Source organism: Stegodyphus dumicola, chromosome X1 (genome assembly GCF_044657685.1).
Source record: "Stegodyphus dumicola isolate Sdum_Otavi_A_Nest chromosome X1, ASM4465768v1".
NCBI lineage: Eukaryota > Metazoa > Arthropoda > Arachnida > Araneae > Eresidae > Stegodyphus > Stegodyphus dumicola.
In genome coordinates this window covers 152,542,228-152,569,536 of record NC_140780.1, presented here as the reverse complement: position 1 = coordinate 152,569,536, position 27,309 = coordinate 152,542,228, and the positions used below count along the sequence as shown (strand labels likewise).

Genomic DNA, 27,309 nt, shown 5'->3' with positions numbered 1-27,309 from the left:
TTAAGATCTAATTTTAGATAATTTAGAAAAAGCATAAACATAACCATGTGTTTGAAGAAAAGCATAAATCCATTTTAAATCTTCTGCAGTTGTTTCTAAATTTTCAAAATTAATCCGCTCACATTTCTTGTGTGCGTTAATTATACACGCAGCGAGAAGTACTTAAAACGTTTAATATTACATACAAATGAGTAAAACAAGAAATGTACTACTTTTCTTGAGCTATTTAAACGCGAAAAAATAATAGATTCGTGATTAAATATTTGTAATGCTATGATAGTTATTCTTACGTTTTATTAGCTGTTAGATTTTAACTAAACTTTCTTGGTTGTCATAATTTTAGCTCAGACCAGAAACCTATGCAATTTTAAAGGCATGCGCTTAGTTTAAAAGTAAGGAGTTAATGTTAGCTGTACCATATTGGAGAAACCGTTGCATAGACACTGTCTCAAGCAGAAATAGTTATTGCTGAATTAGTCTGAGGCCAGAAATTAAATAGTAGCTCTGCTGTTTTTTTTTGGGGGGGGGAGTAGTTGAATTTAAGTTGTAGTGTAGTGTACCCAGCGTTTAACTTGGAATTAGAGCTTTGATTTGTATATAACTGGCATTTAAGTTTAAGGCAGAAGCAAGGCAAGGAGCCTCATCTTTGCAGTGGCAGAGGGGCTTAATTATCTTCAGTACTAGATTTTAACTTGGCTTATTTTAGTGTTTGCCGTTAAGTAGCTAATTTGCCAATAGGTTAAGATAGCTCTCTGTGTTAGCCGTTACTTTGAAAAGTCGCTGAAAGTTAATTTTACACAACAGAGCCGTAATGATTTCTAAGATTAGTTGATTTTGATTTTTAAAAGTGACAATAAAATTTATGATCAAATTTTCAAACAGCCCAATTACTTTAACTTCTAGATATAATCCTCATGTCGTATTTTAACTCCAAAATTTCCTCATCTGAAAGAACCTAGCTCGAATGAATATAATATTATTCTAGAATTAGAAATCATTTGAAATTATAATGATTCATCGCTGCTATAATTCATAAAAAGAGGATTTGCTTTTACAGACCCAGGATACAGAAGACAGCTTCAATTGCATTTACGATTATTTAAAATTATCAAATACGATTATTTAAAATTATCAAACACGATTATTTAAAAATTAATATACATGCATACTGCCAGTCTGTAGAATATTTCTTCATTAATGCTCGAAAGTACGTCAACTATTAGAACTCAGTTGACGAAATTAACGCATATAGTTTGCCCTGTAGTAAATGATGTAACTGCAACAACCTGAAGCAACGTTTGCGCATAATAAATATTAGTAACACAAGATACATGCGACGCAATGAGATGCGAAAACAAAACTTTAAAGTAGTTGCAGACACAAGGCAATAAAAATATGAATTGGAAAAGCTCTCTATCAGGTACAGAGAACAACTAAAATACATTATTATTGTCAAAATATTAAATTTAATTAGTTGAAAAATGACGATGTTCTGCTAAGTTACAAGCTATTTTAAAACTAATATTTATTAAAAAAGTATCCCTCAGGCTAAAATAAATGCATATGAATAGCTACTTTTAAAAAATCTACTTAATGGCATTTTTTCATATCTAATTGTGTCACGAAGAAGTGGGTTTTGTGGCCTAAATTAACAGAAGTGCGCTTCATGCCATATAAAAGCAGAACAACTTTACAAAAGTTATGATCCTCAAGAAATGGTTGGAATGCTCAACAACGGTTCTTTTCATCACAATAGCGGTTTCAACCTAAAGCACTTAACAAATCCTTCGCGTCTTACTAAACAATGTTTCTTTTTTATTTATTCTCTCCAAGCTTTTAAAAATGGATTCTATATTAATGCAATGCAAATATTTATTGTAAAATAAATTGAAGCTATTTTCGCAGCAGCGCTGAAAGCTTTGAAATGTAGTAAACATTTTAGTCTCAAAATTATTTAAGAAACGTACATATAAAAAGGAGTGCCGTAAGTTTCTTAATATCAGAATTGCCTAATTAATTATCAAGTAGCAAATCGGAACTTATTTTTTCATATTATGACATTAAGAAATTTTCCGATTTTAAAATTATTAAACCACACTTAGGTAATATAATATATAAAAAACTTGGAATCCCTTAAATCGCATTAATCTCTCTCTCTATATATATATACGTAATGTTTTGCTTTTCGCAGAAGATAAAAGCAATTGACGTTCTAGTCATAGCCGAAACTACTTCTGCGTAGATGATTGGAGATTGCGACGTAGTGATTGGAAATTGCAACGTCCAATGGAATTTTAGAAGAAGCACGACGAGCTTGATAGTTAAACATAATTTATTTTTGAATGATGAATTTCTTAACACGTATCTTCAGAAGCGATAAAAGACTAGGGCTGCTAAAAGCGCCCCATAAATTTAGATTGCAATTACATTTTCAATAATGGCAAATAGCTAGTAGAGGCTGAGCGACACGCTGTCAGCAGACAGACGAAAGAGAGAGACTACGCAGTTAGTAGCTATTTGTACTAGATATGTGCGCATAAATACAGCTAATTTGTGATTGGTTAATTTTAGTTTTAGTTTTAATATTAGTTAATTTAGCTAGTTAATTTTAGTTTTAATATATATTATATATATATATATATTATCATTATATGTATATATTATCATTATATGTATATATTATCATTATATATATATACACACACTCACATGTAAGATATAACAAAATACGATGGCTGCTTTAAAAATAATTGGCGACCTCAAAATTAACTACTTTGGATTTGGTGCTCTCTACCTAAATTCCTCTGTTCTCCCAAAATCGAAATCCTACCATGTTATATAACATTGCTTGAAAAAGGTAACTAAAACTAAAATTAACCAATAATAGCTTGTCTCTACAATTGCATCTACTTCGGTATAAATCCGCTCGCAAGAAATTATGTCATTCTTTCGTAGCTTCGCCACTGCTAACATATTCCCGCTACTAAAGCCACTTTATTTTTGCTAGAATATCTTATTATCCCATTACCCAAAAATATGATAATAATTTATAAAAAAAATTACATATTATGTTAGTTACTCATGACAGCTTTCGAAACAATCTACATATTCGACATGGGGTAGGGTCCTTGACCCAGGCACCCTGGTATTACACCGCTTCTAAGTGCAACCGACTAAGTCCACTTGCCTAAAATGAAATCCTATCCCTCTATCTGTGTATATAAGAGTTATTTTAATTCATTATGATTGGATAAAGATGGGCGTAAAAATAAAGATTGAGACTTCGTCAAAATTAATTTATGTCTGTGTCAGCTGTTCGTCTTTCCACTCAGTCATCTAAGTCTGCAAGCTGTTAACGTATTCCTCCTACGCATTAAATCATCATCATCACACACACACACACACACACACACACACACACACCGTATCCGCAGAAGTCCCTTTTTTGTGAACTTTATTTTTGCAACCTTTGATCGTACAGATGTTTCCAATCCCAAAAATATTTTAAATGAAGCAACTATTCATATTCTGGTATTTTCAAATTTCAAAAATCAATTTTGTAAAAGTTATAAAATCGCATTTTTATAAGGTATCCCTCCCTATAAAATATATTTAGGAAACGTTTATACTTGTTATGAAAAATGAAGGTCAAAACCTTTGACTCCCGTGCAACAAAAACTGACAGAAATATTAAATTTTAAAAATTCAGATCATGTATACGAGTTGTATACAAACTCAAGACTAGAGTATTTGCATTTCTACATAAGTGAAATAAAATATTAGCTTAGAAAAAAAATATTATTGTAATTTATTTTTTTTTGTAAGCTAATACTTCATTTCCATTTCATAAAAAGTTTCACCTCAGAAAAAAGTTTTTGATGTTAATAGATTAAATGATGAGCATTATTATGCCAACCGCCATGTAAAGTACAGGTCAAGGATTTTGTTTTCCCCAAAAAGAAGATCATTTTTTGTGGAATGTTAGAGCATTCGTGCTCTAGAAAACAGTGGTAGACTTCAGTTGAACTCAAAATATTATTTGCACATATACTATATAAGATAGAGTCAAAATGACCTTTCTGGCTCCCTTTTCAAACACCTGAATGACTCTAACTCACAAACGAAATATTGTTTTATTTTTACATATTTTGCAGATAGGAGAGACTAAAAATTACAGGAAAAACAAAAAAAGTCAAGTTTTTGGAATAAAGTGTATGTTTTTTAGATTACTAGTAATCACATTTTGGATCTAAGCTAGATCGCTTTCCACCTCTTTAGAAGCTGCTTCATCTTTGCACGGTGCATGGATACCTTGTGCTCTCCTCTACGCACCAGAAGAAACTTTCTTCAAGTGTCAGAGATTTAAGCAATTATAAATAATTTCATAGCAAAATCCAAGTGAAATTTTGCTATTCTCTGTATTGGGTTTTGTATGAGAGACTTTATCAATGGATTACCAACGATGTTAACAATATTCCACAACTGAATGCTTTATTCGAAACTCAGTTATTTACAGAATATGAGTCTTTTTAATTTCTTGGTTTTTGTAAATATCACCCTTTTTTTCGTTAATAATTATGTACTTAAACTACAGCTTTATTAAACTTTTGTCAGGAAGCCAAACTTTTTTCATAGGATATTTATTGAGCAACTGAAAAGTCATAGTCGTAATAAAAAGTAAAAACAGCTTTTTTCGCAATTATAAATCTACACGTTTTTATATGATTTAAATGAAATAAATAGTTTTAAAGGGAAATTATGTGGAATGTATGCCGAAATAACATTAGTTTAAGCAAAAATACTCTTTTTCACCTTCATCTCTGAAAATCAGTTCTTCATAAGTTACTCAAAAAACGTTTTAATTTTGCTCTGTCACAATTATTTCGGATAAACGGAGTTGGGCTGTATGTATGTAAGGTAAAATTTTAATCTAGCCTTAAAACATTTATTGCTGTCGTTTGGTCACTTAGGTGCCCAAACTTCTTAAGAATGTAGCCTTAGGCCATTCCTAAATTTAGGAATTGGTCGTTAAATTTGTATGAGGAAATACTTACACAGACGCCATGCAATCGAACAACTCATTCAAAATTAAATTTAACACTTCTGCACTCTAAACAAGTTTCATTTCCTTTTCTTCCTAAACGTTTTAGCATAATTTACTTTCAGTTAATGACATCCAGATATTGAACTACTCACCCAAATCGAGAATATAGCATAGAAAAGAACATAAAAAGAATAGTATATATACATATATTTAGTTAACACTCTCATGACGATCATCTCTCTAAAATGAAGCTTTTGAAAGTGACCAATTTGTCTGAGAATATAAATAAACATAGACCATCACATATGTATGTGATTCAAATGAATCCGCTGATGGGCTGGCTAGGGATGGTTGTGATCTCCCTGATCACAGTACCACTGTCTTCTCTCATTCGAAAATTCAATCCTTTTACAGAGGTAAAGTGATTTTGACATGGCAAACCTCTCCTGTTCACCCGTGTTACGCAGCAAAGAGCCCGGCCTCTCTTTGCAGTGCAAGACATCCAGGGTCTTTCAGATTGGCTTGACGCGACTTCGTAGCGGACATTGTACGACCTCTGGGCCGGGGGTAAATTTTTTTTTCTCTGCTTGTATTTGTTCCTTCCCTGCTTCTACTACTAATCTCATGGGCTGTATGGGCATTCCCCCAGAATAGTTGATGACCGAGCAGGATTCTGTTTGTGATTCTCTTTTGAGTCATTTGGATTTGGCGTAGGCTTTCCCGCACCGAAGAGAACAACATAATCTGAAATAACATAATGATATCGTTCAATGCTTTTTTGAGCTTTGTCCTATTGTTTCTTACACTACGCAAATGCTATATACAGATTTTTCTTTGCAACTTATATATATATATATATGATGCAAAGAAAAGTCTGTATTCGTACCTTTTATTTCCCAACGAACGGTTTCATACTGTACACGATACTCCTCATAAAAAAGACATACTCAACTAAATAAAAGTGATTTTAGAACTCTCCTTGTAAGGGAGCTTACAAGGATAACATAACGGGAGTAAACCTAACTTTGAAAATAATTAGATAGAATAAAATGATGGTTACAAAAGTATTACAGTTGGTTGGAGTCTTCGGGGTTATTTGAATATCAGAGTGTCTAAGACTGCCAAATAAAGGACCTAGTGCTGCACTACCGTCTCTTGAAAACGGCGAACTGCGTTGAAAATCGTTTCTGTGAGATGCAGGTGGACCGGACAGAAAACGTCGAGCATGGTGCATACAGTTGTTTCTAATACTGCAGTTGTAATCACGTTAAAATAATGTCTCAAGTTACTAAACTGACAAAATGCGCGCTGTCAGAAGCTTTGAGACAATCTGCATGCCCCATATCGCAAGTGCTGTGCCCTAAGTGTAGCAGACCTAGACGCTAAGGTGTTTCAATGGCTTCAGTAACACTTTTTGGAGTTCTCAGACACACAGAAAAGTGGCAACACTGTGCTTTTGGGCTAAACTTAAGCGAGTATCTCTCATTACAGCATCAAGCAATTCGCCCTTACAATCTTCAAAAGAACTTGAAGTTGTCTGCTACGTGGGGCCTCTTCAAGGCTCATTCCTCAAGAACTAAATAAAGCAGTCTCTTACAGATTTCTTTAAGGTTTAGCTTAACAAAATGTAACATGTGTTCCCATTTCCTCAGCCTGATACTCAGTTTAAAATCTCAAAGTTCTAAAACGTCAAAAACCGCATTCCCTCCTTTTTGAACAGTTGTCTTTAGCAAGCGAAATAAGAGAAATCTAAGAATCTGTTCTTGGAAAATAAGAAACTTGAATCACCTTGAATGTAACGCAATAAAACTTGCCAAGGAAATCTGCATAATAAGGATATATTGAAACAAGAAAATCGAAGTCTAGTAGAAAGTTATGACTGTTTTGACGGCGCTTTGGACACTTTATCTTAAAACATAGCAGAACGGGAAACTGTTTAAATTATATCGGGTGGAAAAAGACCAGAAAATGTTTTAATTGCAAATTATTGTCAATACATTATCAAATCATAACTGCAAATTTTAGTTTCGCTGCGATTTTAGAATTCACTAGAATTTGACCAGATTTTTAAGTAAATTTTGTTACGATATATAATAATTTAAGTAAGTGAGAAAGAATTTTAATAATTACATGAGAAAATATAACCTATTAATATGCACCATTTGGAAATCCAATCAAAATTTTGGATGTCTTTTCTTACCCTGCAGTCTAATAAAATTTTGGATGTCTTTTCTTACACTGCAGTCTAATAATGAAACACAAAAAAAAATATTCATTCGTAAGCCTTCATACAAAAATAATTAATTAGATTTTCTATAATAAAGATAGATTCTCTTAACACGAAAATAACTAGTTATTTCTCAAATGAAACGCCCTCTATATTAATTAAAATTCCTAAGCTCTAAAGTAGTTGAAAGGTATGGTAGTGAAACAAATTATGTTAGAATCTTTGCTAAAAATTTAAGCTTAATCACTCCAATTTGTGATAATTCAATTTTGATCTTATCAGAACTCATGTAATACCATACTTTGAAATATTTTAATTTCCAGCTACTTGTTGCGCAATGCATTTTTCCCACCGCATATTTCAGGATGAAGAGGAAGAAAACACGTAAAGACATATATGCATATCCATAACTTCTCCCTCTCGTAAAAGTTTAATGATTACTGATAACATTCTGCTATTTCATCGTCCTTAAGCGAATAATTCTTAAATGATAAGATTTCCAAATATTTTTAACAAGTAAAATGGATGAAGTAATTGTAGACTGTCCACGTCTGGAGATAATGTTCAAGGTCGAGAACGATTCAGACACGCCAAGATCGTTAAAATTGAAAATATGCCCAGACATGAATAGGAACATTCATTCCAAACCTGTTTACTTGATAACATATATACCATTTCCACAAACTATAGATCCCGTTGTCAATGCGCACGTTGACAATTTAAATGCCTAAGAATGACGGCGTAAACGTTTTGAACATAAATTTAAAATGCAATTTTTATTTTACTTCTTAATATTTCCTAGATTTATGTGTTAGTTATACGTCTCTCTAACCTTAACTCTTTTGTATAAAGCTTGTTCTTCAAATATTTTCCAAATCTTCTACTTGTACTTGTATTTTTTAACCTGCAGGTACAAACTAAAAAAAATAAAATATCTAATTTTTCATAGAAAGAGAAAAAAATAAGGAATTGCATTACAAGGCAAAAATAAGCTTTTGGTTTTTAGTCACTGCAATAAAAAAATTCAAATTTAAATTTCATTAGAATTAACATGGCTTACAAATTTCCAGCCTAAATATTTTTTCAAAATTTTTAATATTTAGTTTTTTCTAATTTCTAAACTTGTATTTCCTACCAATGCCATAAAGAATACTCCAGTCGTATTCCGCAACAAATGCCATTAAAATTAGAAAACAACGGGCTTTAAAAATTGTATCTTTAATCTAAAATTACACTAGGAAATATCGAGCGTTTTTATTTATTTTTTAAAGATATACATGTAAGATTTCCAATAATTCAGTGAACAGTTCTACCGAATTGTATGATATTTCTGTAAAACTCTTAAGCCGAATGATTATACCGAATTTTTCTAATTCTTTCCCTTTTAGCTTTAGTCATGAGCTTAAATCATTTAGCAGTAATCTACACATATTCTAGTATGTCATGATTACCTAAGAAAATTTTAATTTGTTGTATTCAACTAGTGTTCGTACATTATTTTTCGATGATGACATTTTATAAAATAAGTTTACTGAGTAAAAATAAATAAATTAATTAAATAAAAAAACTTTCAAGAATTTAGTTTAAAACACTGATAGTATATCAGAAGGAAATAAGGAAATCGTTTCAGACTACTTAAACGAAACATCGAAATTTATAGCGAGGCATGCGCCTTCAGTTACAGTATAAGGTATTTCTCAAACCTTCTTGGCGAGCCTTCGTGGTGTGGTGGTCTGCATACTGGGCCGGTATTCCAGAGGTCCGCGGTTCGATTCCCGGCGAAGGCGTTGCATATTTTTCATCTTTCCTGGTTCCACAAAATACCTAATGTCTCTACAACAGTTCGTCAGAAAGCAGCTTGGATTCGTATGAAACCAAACGCTTTATAAAGAAATCCTACAGCACAATTACAATTAAAAATTATTGTCTTAAAAGATTGCACACTTCATTCAAAATATTAATAAAAAATAAATCTCTGATGCATTAAAATTATGAATTTCGGCCCATCTGCTTACGATCTTGAGAGTCTCATATTTTAAATCAATATTAGTTCAATTAATTCAACATCACAGAAATATCTAAAACCTCAACATTTCCTAGACCACTGTCCTAATTATTGTATAAAGGCTTTTCTGTGCCAAAATGAACAAATAAATACATAACTGTACCCTAATTAGGAGTTAACGCATTTCCCTCGCTTGGTGTAATTGGTCAACAAGCTCAGCTAGCAACGAAAGATCTGTGCTTCAAATTCTGGTGACGGCAATATTTGCTTCTCAAATTTCCTTCTCTGAAACATCCCAGTGCCCCTACAGCGGCGCTTTAACTACACCATCTAGATTTGGCCGTTTGGATCTCGGCCGCTTTCCATTAATCCTTTAAGTGTGAGGAAATATAAGAAGTTATCGCATTCTCCAGTATGTATTCTCGTGATATAAAAGGTAGTACGTTCAGTTAAGCAAATTAGAAGATCCGCGTTTCGAATCCACGAAAAGGCATACCTGATTTTTCAATTTTCCTGCTCCAAAAAATATAATAGAGTATACATTTACACCAGAACTAAAATATGCTGGATGAAACTCGTACCACATGCAGTTGGTTGTATAGTTCTGTAGCCTCTCCCAAGCCGCTCTTTAAGCTGGTGAAAATATAAGAATTATCGCAATCCCCCGAGTTTGGTCTCTTAATGCAAGTGTCCAGCTAGCAACTGGAAAATCCGTAGATTGAATCTCGGAGAAAACATCGTTGATTTTTCTTGTTTCCCACTCCGAAAAATTGTAATGTCTCAACACCCTTGCTTGTATTCAAAATACAGATCTTTCAGTATACAACTGGATGTACTAGCCCACTTAAGCCACAATAACACGCGTAAGGAATGCAGTACTCCATAACTGAATCTTATATTTTGCCCTCTACTGTCTAGATGTCAAAAAACAATAAGCGAAAAGAGTTATAAAACTTATCGATCTATTAATTATCAAACACCGTGATTACTGTTTGCCGGTAGAAGTGAAAGTAACCTTACCACACTAAAATAAAAAAGGTTTCGCAGTAATACCGGCCGAAGATAATTTTTTACACTATTATAGGAAAAAACACAAATAGTACGCAGATGAAGGCGTTGTCAGCTAATTAGTTTTTTGTCTGAGTGTTAAAAAATTACAAAGAAATCTAATTTAATGAATTTTGAATACTGCAAGAAATTTTTTACTTACATAAACACACTTTAAGATCGGAACTCAAGGTGAAGAGTGCGCGGTCTTATCTGGTAACATTTTTCGCCATCAGCATGTTTTTTCACCAAAAGTAGTCACGTGAACTAATTATTGGGGAGACATTTTATAAGGTAACATTTGGTCTCGTTCTCAGTATTATAAAGAAGGGAAAATATGATGTAAAAAATCTGATGTGTAGACCACATGACTTCCTTGTACGGAATATTAAATTATACGCATTTTTTCTTGCATTTCATTTAAACTTATTGGATTGAATTAAATATACTTCGTCGACAGCGCATAAGCCACCATAGAATAAATGCACTCTTTAAAATTCACTATATTTGTTTAGCATAGCGACACTCTGGCGCTAGGTTCACTTAATATTTCGTTCATATTATAACTCAGAATGCACAAAATTTATATAATTTGACGAATTATCTTATTGTTGCCACATGTTCTGTTCAAATACTATAATAAAGCTAGAACGATGCATAAAAGAAATTAAGCAAACAAAACAAAACAAAACAAAAAAAGAAACAGTTTCTCACAGACGATCCAGTATTTTTCTTTCAGTTAATTCAGTTCTCACTTCGCGACAAGGAAAAAATACATAAAAACTCAAAATATCTGTATTAAAAATTACGAAATAAATCTTACAACACTTATTTCCTCGAAAAAATTCCAGAAAGGATTAAGCATGATTTAATTCGCAATAATAAATTAAGGCGTTATCTTTGTTTTTGCGAAGCTTAGTCTCTCTAGATTGGCAACAAATCTACTATTCTGCTGTTTCAAATATGTCCTCCATGTTATTTAAAACTTAACCGCACTTAAACAGCTTTTAAATTGTTGATAATTGTACAAATATTGCTTCCAGATTTACGAAAGGCATAAAAACCTTAACCGGAAGATAAGAGCAACATAATTCAATCATTTTAAAGCAAAAAATGCACAATTTACAAACATATAAGAGTAAAGAAACGTTTGGTGCGGCCGATTGCAACCAAAATAAGGGGTTGCAGATCTACATGTTATAGCAGTCCTATATACAAAAGTTCACCGTTCTGAGGCTACTCGTTTTGAGTTATGCGAGATACGTACGTACGTACGTTCGTACAGACGGCACGAAAAATTCTCTTCAGAATTCATTTTAAAGAAGTTTTATAATTTTTATGGAGGAAAAGAGTCTTTTATTCTGTCCTTACGTACAGATGTGACGCAAAAACATCGTTAACTTGCATTCGATAGCGGTCAAAATGGATACTTTCGTTGAAATATACTGCCTGAAACTTTTCGCGATTACAATACTTCCTTTTTAATTCATACAAGGAAGTAAAAAGTCTTAAGAAATGGCTGACAGAATTTAACCTCATTTATCGATCATTATTACTTTTTTGGTCCGCATGCTCACTGATAAAATTATTAAGAACTCTATTTGTAACACTCTGTTTGTAAGTATTCTGTACTAGCACACATATTTTTGAAACAATATTTCAATAAAAATGACTGTCATAACAGTTTTCGACTAAAATCAAAGCAGTTAATAAATCAGCTTTGCATCAAAACTTTAGGCTTTTACATTTTTTAAACTTTTATCGGCTTTCTTTATATGTACGAATTCTAAGGAAGGTTTTGCGATCAAATACGCATGTTCGCCTATCGCCTCCGTAAAAATAAGAGAAAGCCCTAGATCTGATTTCATACTAACGAGAAATTTAGGTTCCGTACGTATTTTTCTGGTTCGAAACGACTTGTTTTGGGTGCATGAAATAATTCTACCTGTTGTTTGGTCGAAAACGAAAAGGGAAGGTGACATACAAAAAACTGTACAGATTGTAAGCTATCACATGTGTATGGCCCTTAACAATGCCTGATAATAGATTTAAAATACGTCGATGAAAATCCTCTGTTTTTAATTTAAACGAGTATTTTATGTTGCTCTTACATTCTTCACATCACTGAAAATTTGGAGAATTAAAGTGTTTCATAATGATGGAAAGAGGTAGTAGACTGTACTGACTTTAAGTGAATATGCTAGATGCCAGTATATTTCGCAACCAATGTCCGTAATTTTTTGTCCGTCACGATAAAAGATAACTACACTCATGACCATAAATGAAGGATAATTCGGAGTCACGCGGAAATCAAACTCTAAAATAAATATATCACCTGTAAAATCACTACACACATCTTCAAGAATCATATGCAAATTTCAGGAAGTAACCAGATGACACCGATGGTACGTCACAATGACGAGAGTGTAAGAGAGTGATATATAAGGAATACAGGCAAAGAAGTAAATTGTAGGCAGGCGCTTTCTAAGCATTTCGGTGCAATAACCGAATAGTTGTGAGACAAAGGACGCATTTGGATGATTTTTTACGTGGTAGAATTATCGGCCGTCTGGAATGTGGGCATACCCAACTGGAAGTATCAGACGAACTTGGAATTGCCCAGACTGTCATCTCCAGGCTTTGGCAACGATTCCAAGATGATGGTTACAGCGCAGGTCGCCCAGAGTTAAAACGCCGAATGAGGACCGGTATTTGGCAGTTACTGCCGAAAGAAACAGGCGGAGCACAGCCTCAGACCTGTCTCGTCATCTCTCTGCAGTCACTGGTACGACAATTTCAAGGCAGACCATGTACAGACGCTTAGGGCAGATTGGTCTATATGCTCGTAGACCTGTCAGATACGTTCCACTTACTTCAACTCACTGTCGCCTGCGGTTAGTCTGGAGTAGAGAGCATGCATTGTGGACACCGCAACAGTGGGCTTGTATGATGTTTTCCGACGAGTCCAGGTTTAGCTTGCAGTCTGATTCTCGCCGGACCTTCATATGGGGAGCTCCAGGTACCCGTTACCACCAAAAAAACTTCATCGAAAAACACCGTCACGGTGGTGCAGGAGTGCTCGTTTGGGGTGGAATTATTCTCTGTTCCAGAACTGACCTGCATGTTCAAATTGGAACCATGACAAGCCAAATCTATCGGGACGTCATTCTGGAACAATATGTACGTTCGTTTCGAGGCGCCATGGGCGCACAATTTGTGTTTATGGATGACAACGACCGTCCTCACCGTGCAAACATCGTAAGCGAATGCTTTAAATCGGAGGATATCACCCGTATGGACTGGCCAGCATTCTCACCGGACTTGAATCCAGTAGAGCACGTGTGGGACGTGCTTGGCCGACGAGTTGCAGCCCGTCACGCCCCTCCTACCTGTCTACCGGAACTTCGGAGAGCGTTGCTTTTTGAGTGGTGTAATATCCCCCAGGATCAGATCAATAATTTGATACTCAGCATGCCTAGGCGTTGTACGGACTGTATTGCATCGTCTGGGAGACATACAATGTATTAACAATCATACCAACCATGTAATATTGGTTTTTTATAAATAGTTTTTTTTTTTTTTTTTTTTTTTTTTTGTAATTTGCTCCAGGGAGAAAAAATCGCTAATTTTTTTAATAATATCAAACATACAGCATCTTTTTTTTGCTCATTACCTTTTGTTTAATAAATAAGCTTTACAAATAAGTCAAATTTGTTTTGCTTCTAACTCTTCCTTTGTCTGATTTTGCATTATCCTTAATTTATGGACATGAGTGTATTTTCCACAACCGTTGGTCTTAGACTTAATGTTCCTAGTTGCAAAAAGGTTTTCACCGACTGAAATATTCGTGTTTTAGCATTTTAAAAGAAATTTTGACAGAAATTATAGAAGGTAGTTAGTTTTAAAACCGAAAATCATAATTAGGGGGCGTACACAAATTAAAGATTGAAATGTTTGTATCTATACGAGACAAAAACTAAAATATCAGGTTTGAGAAAGGTTTCTGATGTGAATAAATTAAGTCACGTGCATTTGTATGTAGATTATCATGTACCGATCAATATTATTATTGTTGAGTTGAACATTATTGATGAATGAGATTTAAACCTTTTTATAGTTATAGTTGGAAGTATATATCTACGATCAGCGGTTGCGAAAATAAAAACCGAGTAGGGATGCTTGCGGGTACTGTGTACAATAATAATAATAAAGTAATATATATATATATATGGACATATATATAAACATTCCTATTTATATATATGTGCGAAAAAGATAACGAATTTGCAAAAATTTATTCAAATAAAAGCGGCGTAGTAAATTTTAAGAAACATCTCTTAGGCAGATCAGTTCTGGCAAGCTTTCTCACGTTCCAGCAAACAAGCAGACAGACAAGCATGCTCTTGAATTAAAAGTATTATTCTCTTCGCAGTTTAACATCACTTTAAACAATGTACCCATAATTCTTAGCATTAAAATATTAAGCCTATACACATCCAAGATATAATGAGTTTCTGTCTAGGCCAGTACCAATCGTTACAATTTTGTCAATCAAATGTGACAGCGGTCGATACGTCTTACGTCATTATGTCATTTCTAAACACTTCGCGTTTGTTAAATACAATTTGCATAAATTTACCACAATTATAAAGCGGTCCATGAAATGGCTTTTTTTATGCTTATAAAGCCTATAAATATTTGTAGCTGTTAATTAAATTAGAATACAATGAGGCTGATTATATGCAAAAATTTTTACAACCTTTCTAGATTCTTGAATTCACTTGGTAGCATGATTATAAACTTTTGTGTATGGTGGGGGTGAGGTGAAAATCGTATAATTACAAAATATTTCTCCATAGTTGTGCGGGGCTTTATATTAGTATAAAAATTATACGATATAGCCATAATTGTCAATTATTTTATTAAAATGCGCTTTTTAGATAGCCAGCCGCTGTTGTCGAGGATTGTATTAAGCCGAGGCTTCGAAATTCTATGGCGTTTTGTTAAGTAGAAGGGATCGCTGTGTAATTCGGAAGAAGAATTAACGAAGAAAAAAAATTACAGAAAGATTTGAAGAAGAATGCACCTGTTTTATTTTTTTAATGCATTATGTAATCGTTATTTACTAAATCAAATTTGTACTTTAAATTGCTAAAGCATGTTTTTTTTTTTTTTTTCATATGTTGATAATGTTTACTGACTTAACGATAAATATCGATAGTTTTGGAATCTTTCTTAAAAAGTGTGAAAAACACCAACTTGCACCCGACAAGTAGCTTTTATATTTTCATTTGTAAAGTATCGCGAAGGTGGTTCCGTTAAGACATAAGTGCCAGATGTAAATCTGAGCAGCGAAAATCTAAATTAGAAGTTTGTTTCAGATCGAATCAAACTAAAAACCAAATATAATGTTTTTGAAAATTTACTGACCTAAAACAATCTGCAGTAAAATGTAAGTACGTCTGAAATAAGATTAACTATTCCTTTGATTAACTCTAGGTTTCTTAGATAGCCTTAAATCTTAGGTTTCATAAGCATCAAGGCGAGTTATCGAATGCATTCGCAACTAGTTTAAGAATTCACAATCAAAACAAACCGCTAACAGTTCACCAATCTAACTGTTCGCTCAACAAGCCCCTCAAATTCTGGAATCTCTTAAATTTTCACTTACACCAAAATATAGGCTTTTACAGAGACGATCAGTAAGAATAATTTCTCAGCATTTCCGCCAATAAATCTGATCTAGTTAGGCTTCAGCATTCAAGCTGGGCTTTGTTACTGCAGTATTTAACCTGCTAGTAAAGTAAATGGGAGTTAAATAACTTCTGAAATGGGCTATTTATTGAAATGAATACCAAGAAGAAATAGGGCAATCTAAAATCTAAAAACTTAACTAAATAGGCCTATATTTTAAAATGTTGCTGCTTTTTACTCTTTAAGCTTGACAAGTTAAGCCAATACTTCAAACTGTGTCCACCAGATTTAAATGTTTAGCGAGCTATATAACTTTCGACATTTAATTTTAGCAAACGCTTAAATCAACAATTTAAATAAACATGTAAACATAAAATCAATAATTAAAATTTATTAAAAGTCAGTCTGAAGTTAACATATTTGGTGAAAGTAATAAAACGTCAATAATTATTTACAGACCGATGACATTGTAGAGTCATTAGGTTAATTGGAAGCAGGAAAGATGAAAAATATGCAACCGCCTTCGCCGGGAATCGAACCACGGACCTCTGAAATACTGGATCAGTGTGCTTACCACTACACCGCGAAGGCACGCTAAGGAAGCGGGAGAAATACCTTATAACATAAGCAGAATGCTATAATTTATCTGACTGCATTAAACTCAGAAAATAACTAAAATCTGTAAGGAAGGTTTGCTTTTCTCTCTCTGTCACTCTAAAAATCTAATTGAAATAAATCATCTCTTCGCAAAAATTCATGTTAAAGTGTCAGAGCACTAGCCAAGTGCTCTTGTGTAGATTAATGAAGCACTCAGTCAATAAACAACATTTCGCGTCTTCTTAACGGCCTGTTCGTTTATATATAGTGGGTAAAAAGAGTACTGGCAGTTGCCTATAATTGATCATATTATCTAACAAAGGAAGTGCTTGACAATTGTAGCTGGACACAATGAACCAGGAGGTAATAAAGACACAAATCTAATGAAACTTTCGTTTTAATATGCCTTTTACACAAAATATACAAAAAAACGTAAATTTGTATGTCAAAAAGGTATTGGCAAGATCATACAGCAAAATGTGGGAACAAAATTTTATACTTTGTATTCATACCTTTTGCTTCTATTTCTCATAGAGAAAACCAAAGTCCTGGTTGTTGAAAATGTTCTGGAGGTAAAAACCAAAGTCCTGTTGGTAATTTTGTGCCATTCTTGCAGGAGTATACGCTTAAGTTCATCTTTAGATGAAATTTTATATTTCCTGACTTCTCGGTCCAATTTGTGGCATAAATTTTCAATTGAATTTATGTCAGGCGATTGAGGCGGTGTCATTAACAGACTTAAATTCAGTGCCAAAGTTTGGGGCACTGAATTTTATGTTATGAGGCAATATCTCAATGTACGTGCGTGCTGTCATAATACCATCAATGAAGCACAGATTATCAATTCCGTTTGGCTGCCATACAGCCCTAAACTACGACGCTCCCTCCAACATGTTTTACAGTCGGGGTTAAATATTGTTTCTCCAGTTCGATGTTAGGCTTTGTCCACATATATTGTCGTCCGTCACTCTCGAAAATGTTAAACTTCGATTCATCGGACAAAAATAACAATAGTGTTCCAAAATTTTTCTGAAAATTTAAAATGAGATTTTCAAAATCTAATCCCTTTCTCCTGTTCATTTCTGAAATAAAAGGTTTCTTTCTAGCTACCTTTCCATAATAACTTCCTCCATGTCAGACGTTCCGTATAGTCTGTGCATTAAAAAATTTTTGGTTAACTAAAGTGCAATTATTTTTCGGATTTCCTTAACCTCTTTAATAACGCTACGTTTTCTCTTGCAGAAAATATTCGAAGCCATCCACTTCACTTCTCATCTTATTTTCCGTCGATCCTGCCTCTTTGAACTTTTTTACAACATTCCTAACAGTAAATAAACTTATGTTCAGGTGTATTCCTATAGCGCGATAAGTTAAACTCTCATTTCTGAGCTGAATAATCATGTTTTCAACATTAACATCCAACTTCTTTGACTGCGAAGCCATTTTATCACAGTATTAGCAAAATAACGTTTTAAAAGTTTTGAAGTAGCACGACAGACTTTAAACTAATAGGGTTCTAATCAGTCTAAACACGTGACCTCAACATAACAAAATTTGCATAGCAGTTAGAACTTTGCTAATATTTTTTTTGACGTGCAAATTTACGTTTTTGTTGCATATTTTGTGTAAAAGGCATATTAAATTGTAAGTTTCATTAGATTTGTGGTTTATTACCTCCTGTGTTCGTTATGTCCAGCTAAAATTATGAAGCATTTCCTTTGTTAGGTAATATGGTCAATTATAGGCAATTGCCAATACTTTTTTTACCCACTGTAATTATGTAGTGAGTAAATGAAGTAAAATATAGGGTTGACAAGATAGGAAAAGAAACAGTTAAATGGTTCTGAAAATAATGAAAATCTTAAAGTTTGAAATCCAGACATGAAGTAGCAATTTACTTTCTTTTCTGTCATCTTTTACTTAATGACAAAACATTTTCTTTTTTATCATTGAATTTCCTTCGTTAGGACTGCATTTGTGTACAGTCAGGGCTAAGAGTCTGCCATACACAAATTGATATTTTTGAACTGCCCATAACGCCCTAATTCAATATTCAAAATTTCAAATGAAACTTGAGAGATATAATTGAAAGGGAAAACCGGGTAATAATGCATTATAACTGGGTACCAGCATATTATTTTCTGGCTTATTTCTCATCTGAGAATAAAACAAATAAAAAGCAAATTATCAAAACAGTTCTAATCGCATCCTTTGTTCTTGCAGAAAATCTGTATTTATCTCAAAGGTGAAATAACACAGCAGGACTTCGATAACAGTATTTCTGTAACAAGTCCAAACTTCTAATAAAATGCATTATGTATTAATCTTCTGTTCCCACGTATACCACTTTCGATGCGAGATAATCCTAACAAAAGTACCTCTTAAGAAAGATGTACGAGTTTTAAACTCTCAGCTGCTGACACAGCAACTTTTTAAGCCTTCCACCCTCCCTATGTTTCCTCTCTCCTGATCTCTACCGATCATGAATTCTTCTCCATGGCCGGTTTCTGATTTATGGCTCGTACCTGTTTCTGGATGAGTGAGCCAAAAGCAATTTGGGCTGTTTCTGTGAAAACGAAAACTTTGAACATTTTGTCTCGAGTATTTCCTTTGGATACGGCGTTTAGGCGACTGAGGATATCTTAGACAACATTTAATTCTATTATGTTGTAGGAACAATAGCTTAAGGCATGGTTGGGCTTTAACTTCTTTTGCTGTCAGGAAAAAGTAATTACGTGATAAACTTCGCCATTGCAGCTTCAGTAGAGAAGCGTGTTTTTGCCATTCCTTGAAACTTATGGTATCCTTTTTATAAAATATGTTTGTAGCAGTGGAAGTACTAACAACAATGCATAATGCGAAATTTTGAATATCAAAAAGTATTACATCGTAATTTATGAATCTACTTTTCCAACAAAGTTTCGCCATCACATCCCAGTAGTTATAATAGATGACATACTCGAAATTTTGCATACGCAAAATGTTCTTTTTCTATTTCATGAACTATATTTATTTATAACGAAAATACTTTTATTCTTTATGTCGTACTTCTATAGAAGAAGGGATTTTATTACTGTACAATCTGTTTACATAAACGTCTTTCAAATATTGCTACTTAGATAACGCAAAACGGTAACAGACTCTGATTTTTTAAACGCAAAATGCTTTCATTCTAGAATAAATCTGCCTGTATGATTTACTGATATTAAAATTATACGGTCATTCTTGTATCAGTGTAACTCGAAACATTACAGAACTATAAAATTATCAGATCTATGCAGATATATATATATATATATATAGTAAATTTCAGTAATAGAAATATCGTAAATTTTAGTAAATAAAGATTAATTAATACTATCAAGAAATAATGATGAATTACTCTATTTCATTTGGCTAAAATTATGGACAATGAATATTTAGAGCATATTTTTTATTTAATAATTTACTTCCTTCAAATAAGCAGAGACAGCCAATTGCCTATATTTATAAAGATGAAGAAAGTGGCGCCTATTTTGCTAGTCACTGCAAATTTGTTTCACAAAAACTACTTCCAAACTTTATAGTGTTTTAAATTACAAAAAATGTAACATTATTTGTAAGTCATAAACACTGTTTTGCACAGAAGATGTATACAATATAGTAAAACTGCATGAAAACATTTTGCCGCAAATCAATAAATACTCGCGAATTAATAGCCGAACGGTAAAATCGCTGAAAACTAGTAGGTCCACGTGGGTTCGATTCCAGGAGAACGAGCTGGTTGCATGGGCGTTTTCGTAGCTTTCCCCATGTGTAACGTAGATACAAACAGGTCCCCTTAGAAAGTCTGCCACGAAGGTATCCATCCTCTTAGACAGATAGCCTCTTGTGCTTTGCCATAACACAACAATTAATCAATCCTTACTGTAAGCGAGTACTTTTTTTTCTCCCTACTGCGAAAAATTTGAATTTTACTCCAAAACTTTTAGTTAGAAATGATAGTGTGATGATCTAACCCAAAGTTAGGTGAGTAATTTATTACAGTAAAGCACTTGAATGATATCTGTGACGGAATAAATAGCTTCCTGGAGAAAAATAGCCTGTTAAGGAAAATCAAACCCACGGCAGAGCTGTATCTGTATTCATTTGCTTTACCTACTGTACTACTACCTCAGAGAATTCAGAGATCTCAGAATTCTTTTAAACCATTTATTGCCAAATTTTCCTCTTGCACTTAGCTACACTAATTAGGAATTGTCCCAATCCTAAATTAATTTAGCGCTGAACATGCGATTTTTACTAGCTGTTAAATACAAATGTTTCACAAAATGTGTTTTAAGTATTGATATATGTTTTTCTGTACAAAAATTCTGTTTTCATTTCATTTGTCCCACTAATGCAAAACCATTTTTCAGTGATGCTCTGAATATGTCGTATTTTTTCATCTTATGTGACATTTACTTCTACATTCTTCGTTTTTTTTAAAACCCTCACTCTGGAAACCCTTATAAGTTATAATCGCCCTTTAGTTTGTTTTTTGGTAATGTGGATAAAACCTTACTTTGACTGTATTGGTAAAATGAAACGTACCCTTCTGCAGTCTCATTTTCCATCCAATGCATCAAATCCTACAAATACCAGCAATTACATTCATGTCTTAAAAAATGCTAACGAAACTTGCCTAATTACTAACTGCATTTATAAATAGTATATTTTGAAGTAGTGAAATAGCAAATTGAATTTGAATTCCAAACTCATTTATCATTAATTTAATAAAAATGAATGCACTTAGTGGCAGTCAACAACATTTTAGAAAGTCATTTCGTCATTTAATTTCTTTGACGTCAAATTTTCAACTCATTACCAGAATTTACTGCATTTGTTCGTTGCTTCATTTTGGATAAGTATCACATTAACAGTGCATTTTCTTTTCTTTCACATGTGGAATTTTGCAACGAAGTTGAGAAAACAAAATTAAATTTTTACAATGATTTTCTTTGTTATTATGATATAAACCTCGTTTCTCCACCGGAGGAATCAGGACTTTCACAAACGCAAGGTTGGTGAAAATGCTGTTTAACTATTTCAGTAAAGTTGTAATTGATATTCTAAGATTTTATTACAATTAATCAGCCATCTTATGATTTTTACTTTTCTGTACTCCTACTTTCGTGAACGCTCTACCAGAACGTAAATTAGTTTAAAGTGCTCTCCAAAAGTCGTACACACCAAACTTTCAATAACTGTGCAAATTTCAAAATAGTTATTTATGGCAAATTATTTCAATGAATGATCTCTTTATACTAGTAATAAATAACTTGAAATTTCTGAAGTTTATGCTTCTAGCTTTAAAAACCGTTTGTTTCGTGCAAGATAAAATATGGCCTTTTTCACAAGCAGATGGACCTTTTATGATTGAGCATTACTTCACAATATATTTCTACGAAAAAGTTATTGAAGTGTTTAAACCTTCACAAATATCTGTAAACCTAACAAGACCATGGTTTTTCACTAGGTAACTTGATTTCAAGAAACTGGAAGTGTTCACCAAAAGAAATGAAGTGGCTACCTGTCTTTTCTGAGTTCGGAGAAAATGGACGAAGTCAAGAATAAAATATTTCAATCACCAACGAAGAATGCCAGAAAGATGGCATTGAAATCAAATTTATGCGTTGCGAAGTAATTCTCAATCGTTAAATTTCGCTGTACTTGACAAGAACGCATTGCCATCTTGTACAAGACAAGTGCAACTAAAAATATAATCTCTATATTACTTTCACCAGTTTAGGGATGCCACTTATTAATAATGTACGTTTCGAAATTTTCACAATTTTTCACTGTGCAATGTGCGCTACTTTTAGAGTAATTAATAAGTGCGACGGTGTACGTAAGTGCCATGTCTATAAGTTTATCAGAGAATATTTGGAAGCTTAGTCTGGGCTACTAGTCTACTTTGAATTCTGCTGTTTGCAATTAGCTTGCCGGCAAAGCTTTGTTTGCTGTGATTCTTCTCGAGCGATTAGTCAGGGAAGGCAAGCTTTAAGTTAGGTTTTTCTAGTATTTTATTTAAATTTTGTTTACCAGCAAACTGCAAGTTAGTGGAATTCAGCCTGCGTTAATTTTCAGTTTGTGTAACAGTGAGGTCTATGTGCTAATAAATATTTTTATTTACCTTCTATTTGGTTATGATATTGCTAGACAAGATGTGGTAAGAGATAAAAAGCTGTATAATAGTGTTTTACGGTTACTTAAACCAGCGTAAGACTTGCTAAATACCACCATCTGCGTATCGAAAGAAACCTATCCGGGAATCTTCGCCTCCAGAAAATCTAATTAGTTGACTTACTTGAAGACCTCACAGAAGCACTTTCGTTCTCCTTCCATCATACAGGAACATTATCCCGACTCGTTAAATGCTCCGAGTATGTACGCGTAACTGTTTCGGCTGGAAACTTCCAGTTAAAACTAATGCTGGAAGAAATATGTTTCTGGGGAACGTTTATGATAGCATCATACGTCTCTATATACAATAACCCATTAGTTATTAGTTGGTAATTTACATTAATCGTGTTACCTTATAACACAATTCATTATTGAAAAATCAGAATTAAAATATAATTAATTCCGCAGAATGTTGAGAGATAAAAGTTAATTTTAATGAAATTTGAGGATACTGGGATATGACAGGAGTGGTATCTTCAGTTTAAAAAGTTGACGTAATCTGTGACACTATTTCATGTAAAAGTGCAATCCTGTTGCAGAATGTTTCGTGTTGGAAAAGACATCACAGTTTTTAATTAAGACATTTTTTGTCAATATTATAGATACGAAATTATAGAAGTTTAAAATATTGGCAGTTTTTATACTTTGGTAAAATATTATTACATATATAATCTATTTGCACTTTCCGGCATAAGTGTTTTTAGAAGTTATTCTGATCTCTCATTAAAAACTCCATTTATACTTTTAGAGTGTCAGCAATATTGTAGCAATAACATAACAACACTCAACTGACATAACACTAGTCTAACCATCTAGACTGTCAGACAAATTCTCGTTTCGTCTTTACCTATCAGTACCAGAACATGGAATAAATCCAACAATATAAAACAGCTAAAGATTTAGTTTGAATTTCAACCTCGAAGTTACAAAATTAAACGATTAAAATAGTATAATTCCTATACTCGAAGGGAGACAGAAACAGCGATTTTATGTATTTACAAGTCAAAATTGAAATCTAAATCTTAGCAACCCGGCCCCGCTAGTCCATTAACGTAATTTTTAATGAGAGCAAAACATCAACCTCGCAGCAGCAGCGTTAACGACAGTTAATCACAGAGGAGCTTCGTTACGGTCGCTACTGATGTTGTCAAGTCTCCTCTGTTTAACTTAGATTCTTACTCCTATTGAAAACTCGCTTCAATTAAATATTTCTGATAGAGCAAACTAAAGAGTAGACGTTCAGGACAGATTTCAATGTAAGAAACAATGCGTTACTTAATATAAACTTTGCAATACTATATATAAATTTTAAAGCTCAGTTTGCAGTGACAGTTTACAGCTCTGTCTTCTGGTCTAGACGTTTGTATTTGTTTTAATTCCCAGAACTGTTCTCTATCTCTCTTTAGAACAGGCCTCAATCGTTCTTCAGTTAAAAATATAGCCTTAGTTTTCCAAGGTTATAAAATCCAAAACTAATTTTCATTTACAAAAGAAAATAACAAAAGGTTTCTAACCCCATTACAGAGAAATGAGAAACTAATGTTTATGAACTATTAGTTTTCTAACCTTCTTCACGGCAGCTTTATATTCAGTTTTGCAAGGTAATGGCAATGTTTATGACAATAGAGATGAAAAAAAGGAAGTGTCTGAAAAAATATTTTAAGAAAAAAGACACAAATAATGTCCAAATTCTAAGGTCAATTGATAAATTTATGGTGTTACCACTATCATCATTCCTCAACCGATAGATTGGCCATTGATATTAAAAGCTTAAAATTGCGATATGAAGTGCAAAAGCTTTCTTATACAAATATCCTTTTGCAGCCGATTTCAATTCATATATATTCCAGTTCATTAACCATGACTAGAACACTGCATGAATACTAAGATATATAATGTTTAAGTGGTTATTTAGTTTCAATATAAAATTAGTTATAATTGAGCATATAACCATGCATTCTGTAAAAGTATGTCAATATAAAATTGTTTTGGTTTCGATATAAAATTGATTATAACCAAGCATTCGATAAAAGTGTGCCCAAAATAGTTAACAAATAAGTGGGCTTTGATCCTTCAGTTAGATATCTCACATCTAAATAAATTAACTTCCTCTTCGTTGGCTATTTGATTACTGTTTTCACATCAGTGTTTTAGAGCTTTATTGCATTCATTTCGCTAAAATAAATTTAAAAAAGTAAAAACCATTTCCGATCCATATAGTATAAACTATTTCATTTATCTCCCAAATTGTAAAATTTAAGTCTTCAAAAATGAGCCCATTAAAATAATATGTATTATTGAAAACTATTATGATACAGTATTTCGATATTAACATTCATAATCTTAGTTACACGACAAAATTCTCTTGTGATATATAGGTGAAATTATCTGCAGTGGTTATCATGTAATGTGACTGCTGCTAATGTTATCATTTGCGTAATGTTATCGGATTAAGGGAATGGGGTTCTTTTTTAAACAATCGGTTATTATATTTCTCCATTCGCTTTTTTCTATTAGTTTAAACATTAATTATAGAGAGAGGTTTATTGCAAAAGATAGAGAAGTTAATTCAATTTTAAAACCCTGAGACCTATTATTGGATAAATGTATTTAGAACCAGGCTATCAGTAAAGTTTTTATTTTATACTGTTATCATCTGCGGCTATTGTAATGTCTATAAATTTTCGATATGACAGCATTTAGCGTCGAAAGCTCGTCTATTCCTTCAATTTGTTTAAACTTTACTATGTGTTTACCTACTTATACGACGTAAAGGAAGTACTGTAATCGTCGAACATTTCGGGTGTCATATTTCAACAGAAATATCCATTTTGACCGTTCTTGAATGCATTTGGAGGATTTTTTTGTGGAACACTGCAGTTATTTATGAAGTGAGGGAACATTTGCAGCAACAAAAACAAGAAGTTAAAAATTTATCGAAACAAACTTTATAGAACCCCAAAATTCCTACGCCGTTGCTTCCGCCAAAATTATCCCCCCCCAAACAGGCTCCAAAAATCAAAGATCATATTCTATTCCTAAAATCTAAAGATTTAGAACATGTGAAGATATCAGAAATCAGTTAAGTGCGGCAATTAATCCACAAATATTAGGTATTAATACCAATAGTAGTCGCGCTACTAAGTCTAAAGAGCTCTTAATCAGTGTCGAAAAGAAAGAATATTTACACCACTCAGTCGCTGAAAACTAACAACTGCAAGCTTCCATGACTGTTCGTACTTCCAAACCTCCTGTAAGCTTCCATGACTGTTCGTACTTCAAAACTCCCTCTATGCTTCCATGACTGTTCGTACTTCAAAACCCCCTGCAAGCTTCCATGACTGTTCGTACTTTAAAACCCCAAATTACTAGGCTAATAGTGTTTAATGTATCCTCTTCAGCGGCTGCTGAAAATATCAAATCGGCTTTTCTGAAAATTATGTCAAATAATAATCTTGATATCTTCCCGTGTTTTCTACAAATAATTGGACTGTACAAATTTCCTCAGAATTTTGTGACTATTTCACCTCATTAAGAGTCTTCATTGGATTCATCTCGTGTTCTTCCCGTCCTTATATTTCAGTTTCCCGTTGTCTTCATTGCCAGGACCTTGGATACAATAGTCGTAATTTTCAAAATCCTTCCTGCTGTTCCATTTACGCAACAAAACACTCTCATATTGAGTGTTGCTCAAACGAAACCTCTGTGTAAATTGTGTTCGCGTTAAACCAAGATACTGCGTCTTCTCTAATAATTGATCCCGGTGCTCATGGTGTTGGTGTTGGTGTATTTAATTATGGCAAAGCACACTAGGGCTATCTGCCTAAGGGGAGGGATGCCTTTCGTGGAGGACTTTCTAAGGGAAACTGGCTCGTATACACGTTACACATGGGGAAAACCACGAAAACGCCCATGCAGCCAGCCCGTTCGCGGGATTCGAACCTCGGACCGAACTACCAGTGTTCAGCGACTTTACCGCTCGGCCGCTGGTGGGCCCCCGGTGCTCATGAAAAAATATGCCAGACTTATCGGAGCCAACTTAACAAATTGTTATATCCGGACAAAGCCACAAGCCGGCATGATGCCAACATTCGCAACTGAAAATTCTTCAGTTGCAGCATTAAAAAACAAGAAAACAATATAAAGAACAACGGTCCTACTCAAGATTTTAGCAGGGACAATAATGAAAAAAATAAACTACCTCCAACCCTGTTAAAAAGCTCAGTGCCATTTTCTTCTACTCAGATTCTCCATTCATCTTACAAAGGGCAAAAACGGCGTCTGACCTTATTCTTATCCCCAAAGCATAAAGACTTTCATTTGATCCAAGAACCCTACAGTATAGATGAGAAAATAAGCAGCATTCCAATGTCTTAGAATGACTTTTAATATTCTCCTCAGTCCCCTAATCAGCATTCCAGAACAGCCATCATAAATTTCAATCATAGTAACTGGCATCCAATTCTAATTAGAGTTAAGTTCTAGTTACTG

At 33.4% G+C, this 27,309-nt stretch overlaps 1 protein-coding gene across 3 annotated transcripts in view; it reads right to left on the bottom strand.

The window, feature by feature from the left end:
- The window catches only part of Pka-C1 (Protein kinase, cAMP-dependent, catalytic subunit 1), a 581,879-nt gene that overhangs the window by 493,890 nt on the left and 60,680 nt on the right, over window positions 1-27,309 (bottom strand). The window lies entirely within an intron of this gene.